At 33.2% G+C, this 15,468-nt stretch overlaps 1 long non-coding RNA gene across 1 annotated transcript; it reads left to right on the forward strand.

The window, feature by feature from the left end:
• The first annotated feature begins 410 nt into the window (after window positions 1–410).
• LOC127868483 (uncharacterized) lies at window positions 411–7,421 on the forward strand. Its single transcript, XR_008044146.1, has 3 exons — window positions 411–626; window positions 1,713–2,153; window positions 6,641–7,421. It is a non-coding gene; the product is annotated as an uncharacterized LOC127868483 (long non-coding RNA).
• Window positions 7,422–15,468: the final 8,047 nt, after the last annotated feature.

Raw genomic sequence — 15,468 nt, forward strand, 5'->3', positions numbered from 1 at the left:
TTTTGGAAATAAATTTATCCAATTTAGAAGGATAGGAGAGTCCACTAGGCATAAATGAGTTAAGATAACGATTGTGGAACGTTTGTCTTATTTCGCTTTCATTATTTTATCTGTTAAATCAGAACGTACAGTCAATCAATATTGAGGCCCATACATTACGTTTTCAAACCGATGCGGAATGCCGCAGTACATTGTTCTAAGTAAACCGGAGTTACATGTATTCCAAACACACCTCCCTATTCACTTTATTTATTTATTTTTCAAAGGGCGTGATCTTTTTTCGCATTCACAAAACGATATTTATTGGGATTCAATTAATAGGAAATAGACAAAAATATCGATTTTATAAAAATATTTGGATTTGTTCAATCTATTTTCTTTCATAATTTCACAATTTTCTTTTTAAATTCGTGTTTATAAAAACATACATCTTTCATAAACTATGTTAAAGGTATTTTTAAGAATAATACATAGTTGTTAACTTACTGACATGATTGCATAGCTAGAACGACATTGACAGTGTTTTGAGGTTCTTCTGGTCCTGGGCCTCATCTTTTAAATATTTAATTTTTACATGTACACTCAATTTAAGTGAATGAATCAAAAGTTGTTGGGCTGCAGTAAAGGTAAGTTAAGTAATTAAGCGAAATACATTTATTTCACATATTTATTATATAGAACAGTACTGAGGAATTAATTCTCGAAGTTTGACAGCCAATAGACATTTAATAACCATTTTAAGTAACCACTTGTCAAACAAAAAATAACTGGAAAAAAGAAGCAAATACATAATATTTATCGTTTAGCGTTTTTGACTTTCTTCTTTAACAAACAGTATAATGTTCTGTTTCGGTGTGGTTTTCTACATAGATAGCGTAGTAAAATGATAACTGAAATGCATGTTTTAAGTGCATTTTGTCAATGCTGTTTTGTCAGCAAATACTGGCCATATGGCAAGTGTGTATTACTACGATAACCATATTGCAGTAACTATCAAGAACTTTGATTTGTTTTGTGACAGTTCTTTCATTTTCACAAACAGTTTGTTAGTTCTTGCATTTGATTTATATCGCTTGACAAAGCGAACTTTAACTGATATCCTTGTTATGCTTGTTATTATCTATTTTAAAGGCGCTTTTCGACTTTTAATATGGCATGTTTATTTTACAAAAATATGATATGTTTATTTACAAAAATGTTTTCTATTATTATATAACTAATTATTTTAAAACATAATTCGGTCTGATTGCTATACAAACTCATTCGTGCGCGGGGAAATCATTAGTGGCAGTAATTTTGTATGAAGGCAATGTACATGAAGTACCGTTATACGCATAATCGGTAACGAGGCTGCATTTGTGAAATCGTGGGTTCGAATCCCACCTGTATCGATAAATATTTCGGCAATATATTTTGGCAATTATATATTTGCCTTAGCAATACAATCAATTTAACATTTTACTAGGTATACTTTTGCAAGGCAAGAATGATTATGCATTGTTTTTGTACATGTCTATATTTATAGGGGTAACGTTGATATGACCCTTTTAAATGTGCATTTAAACTATTCAAAAGTATTTGTATTTACGCAGAACTTAAAGCGTAAATGTAGTTTTGTTTATATAATGTTCAGAATTATTCAGTGATTTAAGATAAATATTTTCAGTGAAAAGAACGTGAATGTGCAAAAGTTATATATTTGTATTCAACAGATTACAAAGACAACGAAGACGAGTATCTGATCCACAACCGACAACATCTAAGTGATTAACATACGATAACTTTTGAACCACAATATAGGTCGAAAACTGTTCGCATAACAGTATGCACACATTTTCACAAAGCGCCACAATTCACTTTGAACTATAAATAAGTATGGCCGGTTTAACAGGTTTAGAAGACGCTACTGAAAATCTCAATATCGGTCCTTTGGTATCTTTAAACGATTTTAAAGAGTGTTTTGCTCATGACGGAAAGTATGGAGATAATGCCCAGAACAAATGGAAATCAAAGACAATACTAATTTACAAACTTGGAGACAATCCCTTTAGAAAACTCGAGAACGTACCCAATATGTTTGGTCAAGTCGTTTCACCCGGTAAACACGCCGAGATTGTATTAATCGAAAAAATACAGACTGAGATAGAAAACAGGTAATGATGTATATGTTTTTTTCATTCCTGTCTTTTTCACGGTACTATACACAGAGTTACGGACTTTTGATGATTTGCGAACTTAATTAAAAGTACATTTACCTTAGGGCTGTTTCACAATGAATACTGGCCATATGAGTATCATGAGAGTCGGTTCGTTAAGATCTTCTATACACATAATTTAACCAACAAAACTCGTTTATTTAACACTGTTATGAGAAGATTTTTCATGAAAAATTAAATTCAGCGAGTTTAATCGATCCATAGTCCCATACTGAAATACTATGGAAATTTGAATATGCACACTTATTTATGATGTATTTGCCACTAAAGGAGATAATACCCGAGGGAGGTCACCTAGTTTAACGAAAGGCCTATTTCACTGCAATGATGTGATATGTCTGTATTTTCTTCAAGCACAAATCGATCATAACACCATTTCATTGTCAATCACTGCCAGGTCTGTCTGCCCTTCTGGTCTATCGTCGATTGAGTTCACCATATAAAAGACAAAATAGCATAACATATATTTGAAAGTTATAATGGTTTGGGTTGAAATATGATCCTTATTTAGGGCTGAATGAAGATCCTTATTTAGAGCTGAAAGATGATCCTTGTTTTGAACTTAAAGATGATCCTTTCTAGGGCTTAAAGACGATTTTCTAGAGCTTAAAGATGATCCTTTCTAGGACTTAAAGATGATCCTTTCTAGGGCTTAAAGATGATCCTTATTAAAAGCTGAAAGATGATCTTTCTTAAGGGCATACATATTATCATAATAAAGAGCTGAACAATTATCATTATTTAGGGCTGAAAGATTACTAGTCTTAAGGACTGTAAGAAGGTCCGTATACAGGGTTGAAATATGGTTCTTATTTAGGGCTCTACAAGAAAGATGATCCTTATTGGGACCCTCTTAACATAGCACAAATTATGATGAGCAAGATTAATGAGAACAGTGTTTCTGGAAAATGCTAAATTAATTTTTAGGTAAATCAAAAAATAGCATACCTATTTTAATATATATATTTTGTTGAAAATCAATATATTATTTAAATAGAATCAAAGGGACCTGGCACAAAAAAATCGTATATGATATATAATATATAGACAAGGGGTTGAACATGCCAAATAGGCAGAATTTCCCAAATTCAACAAAAGTTCAAATTACAAAGTCATTTTCGTTTAAAATGTATAATCATATATATAAAATTGTAGCTTAATATTATCTGTACACGTTGGGCATACAAAAATTGCCCCATTTCAACCGTTTAAGAATAACAAACTGATATATCGGACGAAATCGACAGTTTTCGCTAGGTAAGACAAACACCCGCACTCCGATCTAACCCTTCGTGTAAATGCGTGCTTACAAACAATACTGTCTCAATTTATCGGTTTATATTGATGAAAACGAGTTTAATAAACAACTAACCCCTAAAAACTAATTCAAATTGATTTCAGAATGAGTAAGTATTTTTCATTTAGTTACATCCATTCCGTGAAAGTAATCATCAGTCGCCATTTGTCAAAGCGTCGTTGTTGTTGTTGATTGTGCCTGGCTCTGTCAGTGTAATTCACTGCTAAGCTGGGCTCAAGAGCATGAATGGCGACTTTCGTTTTCAAGTAAATAAAATCGGGTTAAAACGATTGTTGCAAAGAAAAATAAACTTTTGGAATTAGTTTTTTTAGGGGTAAGTTGTTTAATTGACTCTTTTTGTCCTTCCTAGCAAACACTGTCGATTTCGTCCGATTTGTCAGTTTGTTATTCTTAAACGGTTGTGCCATCTAGTGCCATCTATAATCTCGCCCTTCATTCATCAAGGGCGACACTAGACACACGAAGCGATACACGATATTTTTTGCGATAGTCGCGGCGACGCACATTATTTTGAGTGACAGTCGCGGCGACGCACGATATATTTAACACGATCACCCTTGTGTAGGTAGCCCAAAAGGCGATATATCGTGTTAAATATATGGTGCGTCGCCGCGACTGTCGCGAAAAATATCGTGCGTCGCCGCGACTGTCGCGAAAAATATCGTGCGTCAACGCGACTGCCGCGAAAAATATCTTGCGTCGCTGCAACTGTCGCGAAAAATATCGTGTATCGCTTCGTGTGTCTAGTGTCGCGTTCAAAGGGCGACGCACGAAACACGAAGCGACGCAAGATATTTTGCGCGACAGTCGCGGCGACGCACGATATTTTATTATTCAAATATCGCCCATATTATACGAATCTCGTGTATCGCGGTCTAATTTCAGACCGCGACACTAGACACACGAAGCGATACTCGATATTTTGCGTGACAGTCGCGACGACGCACGATATTTGTACTTTTCAAATATCGTTGTAATAATATCGCCTGTCGACTGTCGCGTTTTTTAAACAGTGTTACAGTATTTTTTAACCATTTATGATCAATATGAATGCCCTCGACACATTTATTAAAGATTATTCTAGCAGAAGTAAACCGAGTACAAATTAATTAATTTTCATAATAATTTTGATATATATTGACAAGGATAAATGTTAAAAACTATTCAGAAATTTGAAAAATGAAGTAAAATTTATATCAATTTTAAGATAATTTATCATTATAATCTGTATCACATCCAATAGGATTGCAGATTTGTAGATAACATTTAACTTCAAGTAAGACATCAATTTGAAACCAGAAGATTTTTTTTCAGTACATGTGTAATCATCATTTATAGGTTATCCAGATTATTGAGGAGCAACATTAATGTCCAGTCTATTGATACTCTAATTAGACGGTATTTTTGTTGCTGGTATTGTTTTACCTTTTGAAAACCTTTTATAATGCTTTATCAAATAAATTATCGGCATAAATAAAACTGCATAGAGTGCAAACAACAATTTTATAATATTTATATTGGCTAACTAAAACGCTTTTGAAGGGCACAAAACGTTTGATTCATATTGCTTAACATGGTTCCAGATATAATATAAATGACTATTATATAATTATATTCAGATAAAGTTTACTTTTGTGTATGTCTAATATGATTTAAACAAAACGCACGTAATGCAAGTTGAACCGTAGAATCGAACAACTAATAACTTGACATAGGAAACTCAGTGTTATATTCAAAATCGTTATTCCAAGCGATTTTCCTTTCATCAAATATACGTTTATATAAAATATTTATGTAATATTAAATATTTATTTATGGCAAAATTGAATTATAAGAAGCCAATAGCTATCTTTACGATGTATTATTTTAGACCAACGGTAATGTTTACATGTTCTAGCATTTGACCCTTTGTATTCGTTGTTTAAAGAGACATATCGACTCTGATTATTCTCAATTTTCGAAGCCATTTTCTCAAGTACTAGACGTTGCTAAGTGAGCGTTCTAATTCTGGCCAGTTGGTCGCACCGACTTGGCCACTTTGGGGCGCTCATGGCCAACTGGCCTGCTCAATGACAGTTTTGGCCTTAAATGACCGTGTTTTGCCACATTTGCCCATGCGCTAGTATAAAAGGATGACCAATGTTTGGTCATGAGCTCAGTTCCATCACGAACACTTAGAGGCAGGTCTTTTTTTATAAAAATTGACAGCAAACGCTTTATATTCACTTATATTTATTCGAAGGAGCTCATTTAACATCACACTTAAATAACTTACATGTGGCATTTAATTACGACATTTGGAAGCATTTATTGTTATTTAATGTACTTAAAATTGGTGCCATTATCTATTGTGAAAGACTCGTAAATTAAACAAGTAAACTTGTAACACTTCAAATAATGAACTGTAGGAAATCTAATGCTCAGGTAAAAATATACCAACTACCTTTATACGAATATATATACATTCACTAATGTAATTATTTCTGAGTTGCATACAGAATTGATTATTTTGTTCAACGTTCGACAATAAAAGTTAATAACTTTTCAAACAGTGTTGTTTGCATTCCTCATATGTTAAAAAGTGCAGCATAGACGGCTGAAAAGACAGTGTACTACTCGTACGTACATAAGCGTTCAGAGGTGGAACGTAACAATATGGGCGATATTTGAATAATAAAATATCGTGCGTCGCCGCGACTGTCGCGCAAAATATCGTGCGAAGCTGCGTGTTTCGTGCGTCGCCCTTTGCACGCGACACTAGACACACGAAGCGATACACGATATTTTTCGCGACAGTCACGGCGACGCATGATATATTTAACACGATATATTGCCTTTTGGGCTACCTACACAAGGTCGATATATCGTGTTAAATATATCGTGCGTCGCCGCGAATGTCGCGCAAAATATCGTGAGTCGCCGCTACTGTCGCGAAAATATCGTGTATCGCTTCGTGTGTCTAGTGTCGCCCTTGATGAAAGAAGGGCGAGATTATAGATGCACTATCCGGATTCCGTAAAATCTACCCGAATAGTGTATGTCATGATTATAGAACAATCACTAAACTATCTGCATAATGCATTTTTGATGTCAACTTTTTTTCCAGGCGGATGCGTTCTCAACATCCCATTCACGTTAAAGTCGAGATCTACATCAGCTACTCACCGTGTCACGATTGTTCAAATACAATAGTAAATTTCATAGAAAAATGTAACCGTGAATGGTGCATTTTTGACATCAAGATGAATTTCAGTAACTTTTACAAACATTATGAATGCCTTCGGAATAGTGCAGGCCAACATGTACCCGTACATAATGAAGGTCTCCGTAAACTTCTACTGAAACGCGTAATGTTACAGCCAGTAACTGGAAAAGAAAAGTGGGAGAACTTCCTGTCGGCAAACGGTGTTCCGGTGCAGAAACAAGCTGATAGGTTAGCTATTGCTTCCTCACAGGAAAGGATAACAAGAGAAGTAGATGACAATAACCTTTTCTTAAAGATTTACAACAGCGTGTTTCATTGAACATGTGTTCGACGAAACAAGAGATGTCTGAGTGAACGTTACCTTTTTGCAGTGATTAACTCACGGTGGATGAAAAGGAAACAATCCGAGCACAGACTTTTACAACACAATGACTGTTAAATCCTTACTGACCATCAGTATAGTTTATATTTATCTTGTTATATGTACGTACATAATTATTAACTGTATGAAATGTATTATTAGTTGTAATTTTATATTAAAATTTATTTGCTATCATTTTAAAATGTTAACTTCTGTTGTTAAATCATAGGAAAGGGACGCAGAAATATTCAATATCACATACGTGAAATATGATGTATATAAACTGGTTTCGATGTGATATATAAACAATTCTTAAATGTGCATGTTTTATTGTTGCATTATTTAATTATATCCTACGAGTTCCGTGTATCGAGCGGTTAAAGAAACAAGTAAAAGAATTCCTGAATTAATACAAACAATGCAGCATTAAACGATTTGCCTCAGTTAATTCATTCCCGTTTAATACATGTCAAAGTTGTTTATTATTCAGTAAGACATGTTACTTCTAGAGTTTCCACAATGTTTCAAAATAGCCATTTAAGAAAAACTGTTCCAAACCATTCTAGAACTCAGTCCAAGTATCATTAGAACAACGTTTATGAGCAAGTTTTCACTTGAAGGACAAACAATGATACAACAATATTTTACTATAGGCACATGGACATTAAAACATATCAATTAAACATGTTCTAGACAAGTTCGATGGATATTGTTAAACGAAAATGACTTATAGAATGTTCACAAGGTTTCAATATAGCGATATATGATACCTGCCACGCCCTCCCCCGGGCGCCATGTTTTTCCACGCGTTTCATTCGAGATAAGTACAGAGTACACAATTTAGGGCAAAGAAAATCAGTGGTCATTTTGTTCCGGTAATGATTTTAACAGAAAATATGTAAACAAAGATTCAAATACAGTGTACAGAATACGTAACATAAACATGGAGAGTGGTGTACATGTTTTACACGGTAACAGAGTGTCTTATATCTAATGCAAATACGTTGCATCATTTTTAAGATCCAATGCGTTTACAGATCCCATTAAATAATTAAATTTATATACCAAAGGTCTAACCTAAAGTCTTCTAAGGAGTAATCTCCTCCTTATAGTAATGCAACTTCGGAAAAAACATATACAATGGTACATTTATTCTAGCTCGCGAACCACACTGCAAACAGTACCTTTCGTTTCTTGGTATATTACTAGAACCATAAAGACCCGTATGAATTCATAATGAGTGTGCACATATCCTGACGCGTGTAACAAATTTCGTCCGGTTAACAGGCAATATGTCAAGATAGACTAGTTTTCATAGGCAAAGTTAGTTGTATAATGAGCGCAATATATTAAAACTGAACTTCGCAGTAATAAACCTAGCCATTATTGAATAAAGTTGCTTATTTCTCGCTCCCAAAACACGAAAGGAGAAGAACTTCGTATAATTTCTGGATTAAAAAAAAACCACCTGAGAATCCAAAATCATCTAAAAGTTTCTTAACACAGGTAACACAGTTATTGTGATATAGTTTACAATCTTCTAAAGCTATACGTTACAAAGTCGATATATATATATATTATCGCTCTGCAAAATCTTACACCAATACGATATGGTTTATGTATACCTAGAAATGTATAAAGGGTACTGCCCCAAGTCGACGTATATTTTAAATGCACACATTCTATATCTTTTGACTTAACACCAAACTTCGGACGCATCATTAAGTCTAAAACCTTCAAAAGCATCGAACAATTCTGAACACGTCTTAGGACTTGTTTTAAATAACATAAATAACATAACAAAATATTTAAAGTTTAAAAAAAAGATTTACCGATGATGGTAGCAAAATTCTCGGTATATTCAAAAATAACAGCCGAGATTATCGAATTGATCAAACATTTGTTTAAGTTCATTTTTTTTTTACAATCATCGCTAGTCCTCACGTAGTGCACCATGTTTTCTGACAACCATAATTCTTGTTTTCGAACTTCTGACTTCAAAACTCCACGTGTTGCAATAAATCGCCAAATTATTTAAGTGTGTTTGCAATTTTTGGGGCATCTTGCTTAAAATCACCATATCATCTGCAAAAAGTAAAACCAGCTAATCAATAGCATACAGCTCAATACCAGCATTCCTCTAAGAACAGAGACACTAGCAAAAGGGAGACACAATTCCCTTGTATTAAGCCCACAGAATAATCGAAGAGTTCGGAAAGACTTTTTTTAATGCTGAACATGTAAATGCCAATACGTGTAAATAAATTGTTTTAATAAGAAACTAAACTTTAGCACGTATATCAGCATTGTGTAATAAATGCCACAGTTTATTTCGACATATGCTATCCAAGCATTTTTTTAATGATTAATAAATGCTACATATAGAAGTTTATTGTTATTCAGATAATGTTGGACAACAGACAATAAGGAACTATTGCAACGGAAATGGACATATATGCACGCACCTGAAATAAGGTTGTATTTTTCACAAAACGACGTCATTCTAACATCCAATATAGTAGTAGTTAACTTTGAAAAATAGCGTAATAATGTATATCCTCTGTAGTTTGCAACAGAACTACGATCACTTTTTTGAACAGTTGAATTACAATCCACCTTTTTGAACAGTGGAATTATAATCCTATCCGCCCAAATTTCCAAAAACTATTATCGGATTAAATATTTTTCAAATATATGGCGAGAGAATATCACTACATTCAATGAACTACTCATTTAATGAACAGTCTATACAATATGCCTTATTTCGCTAAAACTTTTTAAAGTCACTATCACGCTCACCAATACATACGGCTACTGTATTATGCTATATAAAAACATTCGACAACAAGTAGTACCATACGATGGTTAATTACAATAGGAAGACCCTAAAAACAAGTAACATTGATGTAAAAACGTTATATTACAAGCATTCGGCAAGTTTTAAGCATCTAAATATCTAAATATCGTTCCACGATGTAATCTACTTTCGCTTGCGAGTCAGGATCGGATTTATTCGGGTTGCGTTCATTTGCATAATTTATACAAGCCATTTTCGCATTCGCTAAGTTCCAGTTACTCAGAATTCATTTCGATTTCATAGAATGATTATTCATGAGAGCTACGTCATGCTTCCGACGCTTACCGTATCCAATCTCGTGTTCGCCCGTAAATGTTCGGATATTTCACGGGAGATATAAATGGAATTATTTGTGGCTACACAAAGATAAAAACGAGCATTTTGTATCTCGTTAAATCAATTCTACCAGACAACATCTAACGTTGAAATTTTGCATTTTGCTAAAAGGAACATTGATTTTTTATGAGTTAGCTTTATTTAACGAAATATTCGATATTTTTGAGCGTGATTGTTACTTTTATTGCTTTCTCAACTTTATCATTGGAAAATCTCATTCGCCATTATAATCGGCATCAAAATCGTGGTTCGTACATAAATTGTCCACAGTTTCGTTGGTCGTCTGGAAAATATCGTATTCTTAGTTTCAAAAGAATCTATTATAATTGACATGATCCGTTGCGTGTCATTTATGACGCAAACGGTCTCTTATTTTTGAACCGCAATGGAAGTCCTCTAGATACAACTTCTTTTGTGGAGCGCCCGCGTAATTCAATAATCGCGTGTTTATTACGCCTTTAAAACGTCGAATGTCTCAAATTAAAGTACGAAATCCGGTTATTTCTGTCATATTAAATGTCGCCTTAGGACCTTTGAGGCAGACACACGACGATCAAAGCGACGCACGACACGATACTGGACAATTTAAAACAACTAGCGGCAATTTAAGAGGACATTCGAACATTTGATTGTCGCCTGTATTTATTTGCCAAGAAAAGCTGCATTAAAAATTGAGCGCTGTATTGTCATTTTTAAATATCGCGTGTTGCGTAGTGCGATTCTTTGTCGTGTGTCGACCTACATAAAGGTATAAACTTGATTACACGTGCAAACAAAGCTTAACGCGCTGAAATTAATACAAGTAAACGCTCCTTACAAACCATTATAAAACATGTACAAATTTGTTAATTTTGTTGTCGATACCCATGTTTCGGGGTGCAAAGAACACATTTAGATCATGAGACATTAAGTAAGTTTATTATTTTCACAGAAGAATAAAATGGCGTCCAAAGTGGCCACGAACACAATACGAATGACCAAAGGTCCTTAACTATTGTCTCAAACGTGATGATTTTTTTGTCAAACGCAATTGTTCGGGAGATGAGGAACACTTCGATCTCGATTGATATGTTGACATCACTCAGCAGTTGAGTAATCATTAAATCGAATTGATGACACTAAGCTGTCGACTATCGCCTGTTACACAATCACATTTGTCCACATTTGTCTCAGAGAATTAAATTGTCAGTCTCGTCCTTATTCTCCTTCTTACTGACCTATTGTCAATCGTTTGTATTGCCACAGTTTTCAGTTTGGCAATGACCAAATACTGCAGTGCAGGGGAGTCCATACCGTCTGAAGCTGCATTGAGAGGATTCACATCCTACACAACTGTTACAATTGATGATTTTCAATAGTTCTCTAGTTGAAGAATTGTTTTGGGTTATGATTGAAATTAGTGAATCATTGTCCTGTTTCTTTCTATATTCAGTCGGTTGTCTATTATTTGCCATCCACATCCACACCATGATTGGATAATATACGCGTTGGCTATGGAATTTGGTTGCATGGTATTTTGGGGGAAGTTGCTCAGGATTGACGAATGTTTCGAAAGTAGCCACATTCTTTGTGAAAATGTTATGGGGCAGTGATGCTAATGAATTAAAACATTAAACAGAACCACCATCAAGCATTTGTCAAGATTTGATTCATACTCTTTTATATTGTTAACATAGTAAAAAAACAATACAACTTCCTTTTTGCAGAAACTTAAATCAACATGCTTCGTATAAAAACTTATTTTGATTTGATGCAAATAGTTTAGAACGATATATATCTCAAAATCTTGTTTTGATAAATATATCCTATGAGGTTCACACTTACAAGTACACAATCCAGCATTTTAATGAAAACTTATATACACTACATAGTTTGTATCAATGTTAAGCATTTGCTCCTTTTAAATGGTAATCAACAATAGAATTATTTTTTTTTTAATCTTAAATCTCTCGCGTAAGACACCTTTAAGGAGGAAAACTGGCGGTATGTCTGGTATATAAAACACGTAGTAGTGAATATTCAATCTTTGAATGCATATTAACATTGATGTATTGATTTAATTGATAAATGAAATATATTAATTGTCTACACATGAGTGGATAGAGATTGAACTAAGAAAGAAATATGTTAATCTCAAACAAAACTTCCTTTTTAAGTTTTTTTTTTTTGTTTGCCGTTTTCTTTAATAACCAACGATAGCAATTCATACAGAACGCATGCTCTTTAAGCTAATCCGTTCGGAGAAACCAATAATGGATAAATCGCTGTTCCTTGTGGGTATTTTATCGACTGGTCGTTGGCATAACCACTAGATAGGTGGAACCTGTTAAGGATAGGATCAGTTTCTTCTGAGGTGCTTTTTCAGTTACCTTGGTTTACTTTCTTTTGTGTTGCGTTTATTCTTTATTCATCGCTTTGTCAGTCTAAAGCGCAAACTGTCTGGTACATTTGACTTGCGTTGCGAGCTAATGGAGTTAAAAAGCCACACATGCATTCCTAAAAACTCAGTAGCATAGAAAGGAATTTCAGTAAATATCACATTCATGAAAATTTATTGCGTATAAATGACAAATCCTTGCGTACTGATTACATTTTTATTCCAAATTACGCATCCATTTTATGAACTTGACTATTAATTGCTTATAATTAATAACTTCATTATTATATAGTTCTATAAATATATTTCAGCAAAATATGTGGAAAGGCCAGTTCAAATGTAATTATTTCATTGTAGCAATTCTATGTGGCTAATATTAATTGACAAGTTGCTATAGAATAAAAAGGAATATAAAACACTAGTGTTTTATAACATTATTTAATACGTGTGTAATATCATTTCAAATGTATTTTAAAACAACACTGATTAAGTATTGAAAAATGCAAAAATTAATTAAATAAAGTACAGCGCCCATAAGTGTTTTTGCGCTGAATATTAAAGCCACTATAACGCTCAAAATCAACGAAAATTTCGTAAAATAAAGTTAACACCTAAACAAACAGTGTTCCTGATAGCAAAAGCAACAATTTCAACACTAGATGTGGTATGATTACATAGATTTTTGTTGATACAAAATGCTCGTTTTTATTTATTTGTGACACTATTAATTCCATTTTAATTTCCCGCGAATATATCTATTCATACGACACACGAACACTTAAACGGTACCATGTTAGTGTTTACCGGTATGTGTCGTACAAATAGATATCGTTGCGGGAAATTATAATGGAATTAAATATGCAAAACAATAATAAAAACGAGCATTTTGTTTCTACAAACATCTATTTCACCAGACCACACCGGGCGTTGAAATTTCGGCAAATAATTTGCCATAAGTAACACTGATTTATAATGGTTTAGCTTTATTTTACAAAATACTTTACGAAATTTTCGTTGATTTAGAGCGTTATAGAGGCTATAAGCATTTCGTAATTTGAAGCCGCGATCCAGATCAGCTAAAATTCTAAGCGATCGATATAGCTGTAAGCACGACGAAACAAACCGGTTCACTCCCGATGAACTACGTTACAATGAGAGGTGCGTCTGTACGACAACGAGATACGGCGACATAACCACATGTGGAAGTAACGTACCCTGGATAGTAATTTAAAAAAAAATAATTTAGGAGCCGAATATATTCAAATAAATATATTTAAATTCATGCTTAATGAGAAAAAAAATGACGAAGAGCCATGAAAAAAATCCCCACCCTCTGATATTGGAATCATAACAAGGTCATTAACTTGAATTTATCATAGACCTGTCTTCGCGGGCCACACAAATGTCATAAATAGCTTTAATCCAAAGCATCCCTTGATCTTCCTATGGACAATTGGACAACCTTTCAATAAAAGTTTACTTGAAAAAAATCTGTCAAGCCGTTAACTCACAGTCGGTCTATAACCAAGCAATATTTCGAGCCCGTTTGTCCACCCGAATAAATCTTCGACATACTTTCAAACAATATTTTTTAGTTTTTTCCCCTTAATCGATAGCTCGCGACCTATTCCTTTAAAATAACGAAGCCGGTCAAATACTGCATGCATATGCAACCACTTACCCCTAAAAACTCATTCCAATACAATCAGAATAATTAGTATTCATCATTTATTTACATTTGTCTAAGCGTCGTTGATGTTGTTGATTCGATATTTCTGTGCCAGGCTCTGTCAGTGTAATTTACTGCCAAGCCGGGTTCAAGAGCAATGGCTACTTTCGTTCTTAAGTAAATCAAATTGAGATTAAAAACAGTTGTTGCAAAGAAAATATAAACTTTTGGAATAAGTTTTAAGGGGTAAGTGGTTGCATATGCATGCATTATGTGACATGCCTCGTTGTTTTAAAGGAATAGGACGCGAGCTATCGATACGTTTCTTTATGTACTTGTATTTTTAAAATCTGCTTGTATTGTGCTTAATGTATAAATTTATTACAAATTATGTAAATGTTTATAAGATGCAAATTATATTAAATTTGAAATAATGTTATGTGACTGACTGATATTATTGAAATGTTTCTTCACTGTAATATATTGCATGTTGTAAATTATGTAAATGTATATATGTATAAAATTAAATAAACGAATAAAAACATACTTATATTATTTAAATATTTCTTCACTGTTATATATTGCATGTTGTAAATTATGTAAATGTATATAGGATCTATGGATGAATAAAAAATAAATAAAAAAATAAAAATATCACGAAATTATTTTCTTTCATGCACAATTTGTAAAAAGTGCATTCCTTCAATTAAGAAAATCATTAACATAATTACTCAGTTACCTTTTACCTCAATTACTGTAAGGAATTTAACAGAAATGTAGAAAATATTTCACACATCTGAAGTGAGGGATTCAATAACATATTAAGGTCATTTAAAAGCAAGACTTTGTTTGGGTAATATTTATTTATATTTTTTATGTTTTTTTAAATCAATCAGTAATACAATTTTTAAAGATTTGGTACATTTATTTTTCGATAAAATCATCGTAAAAATATTTAATTTAAGACTAAATTAATCTTAGAATCACAAATTCTTTAATATATATGTTATGTTTTTAAAAAAATAAATAAATCAGTACTTGAATATTTGACAAGACTTTGAGCATTTGTTGATAGCATTAAACTAAAATTGAAGATCTTCTTTTAATTCAGTCTTTAAATCAACATTTA

This window comes from Dreissena polymorpha, chromosome 2, assembly GCF_020536995.1.
Source record: "Dreissena polymorpha isolate Duluth1 chromosome 2, UMN_Dpol_1.0, whole genome shotgun sequence".
NCBI classification, from domain to species: domain Eukaryota; kingdom Metazoa; phylum Mollusca; class Bivalvia; order Myida; family Dreissenidae; genus Dreissena; species Dreissena polymorpha.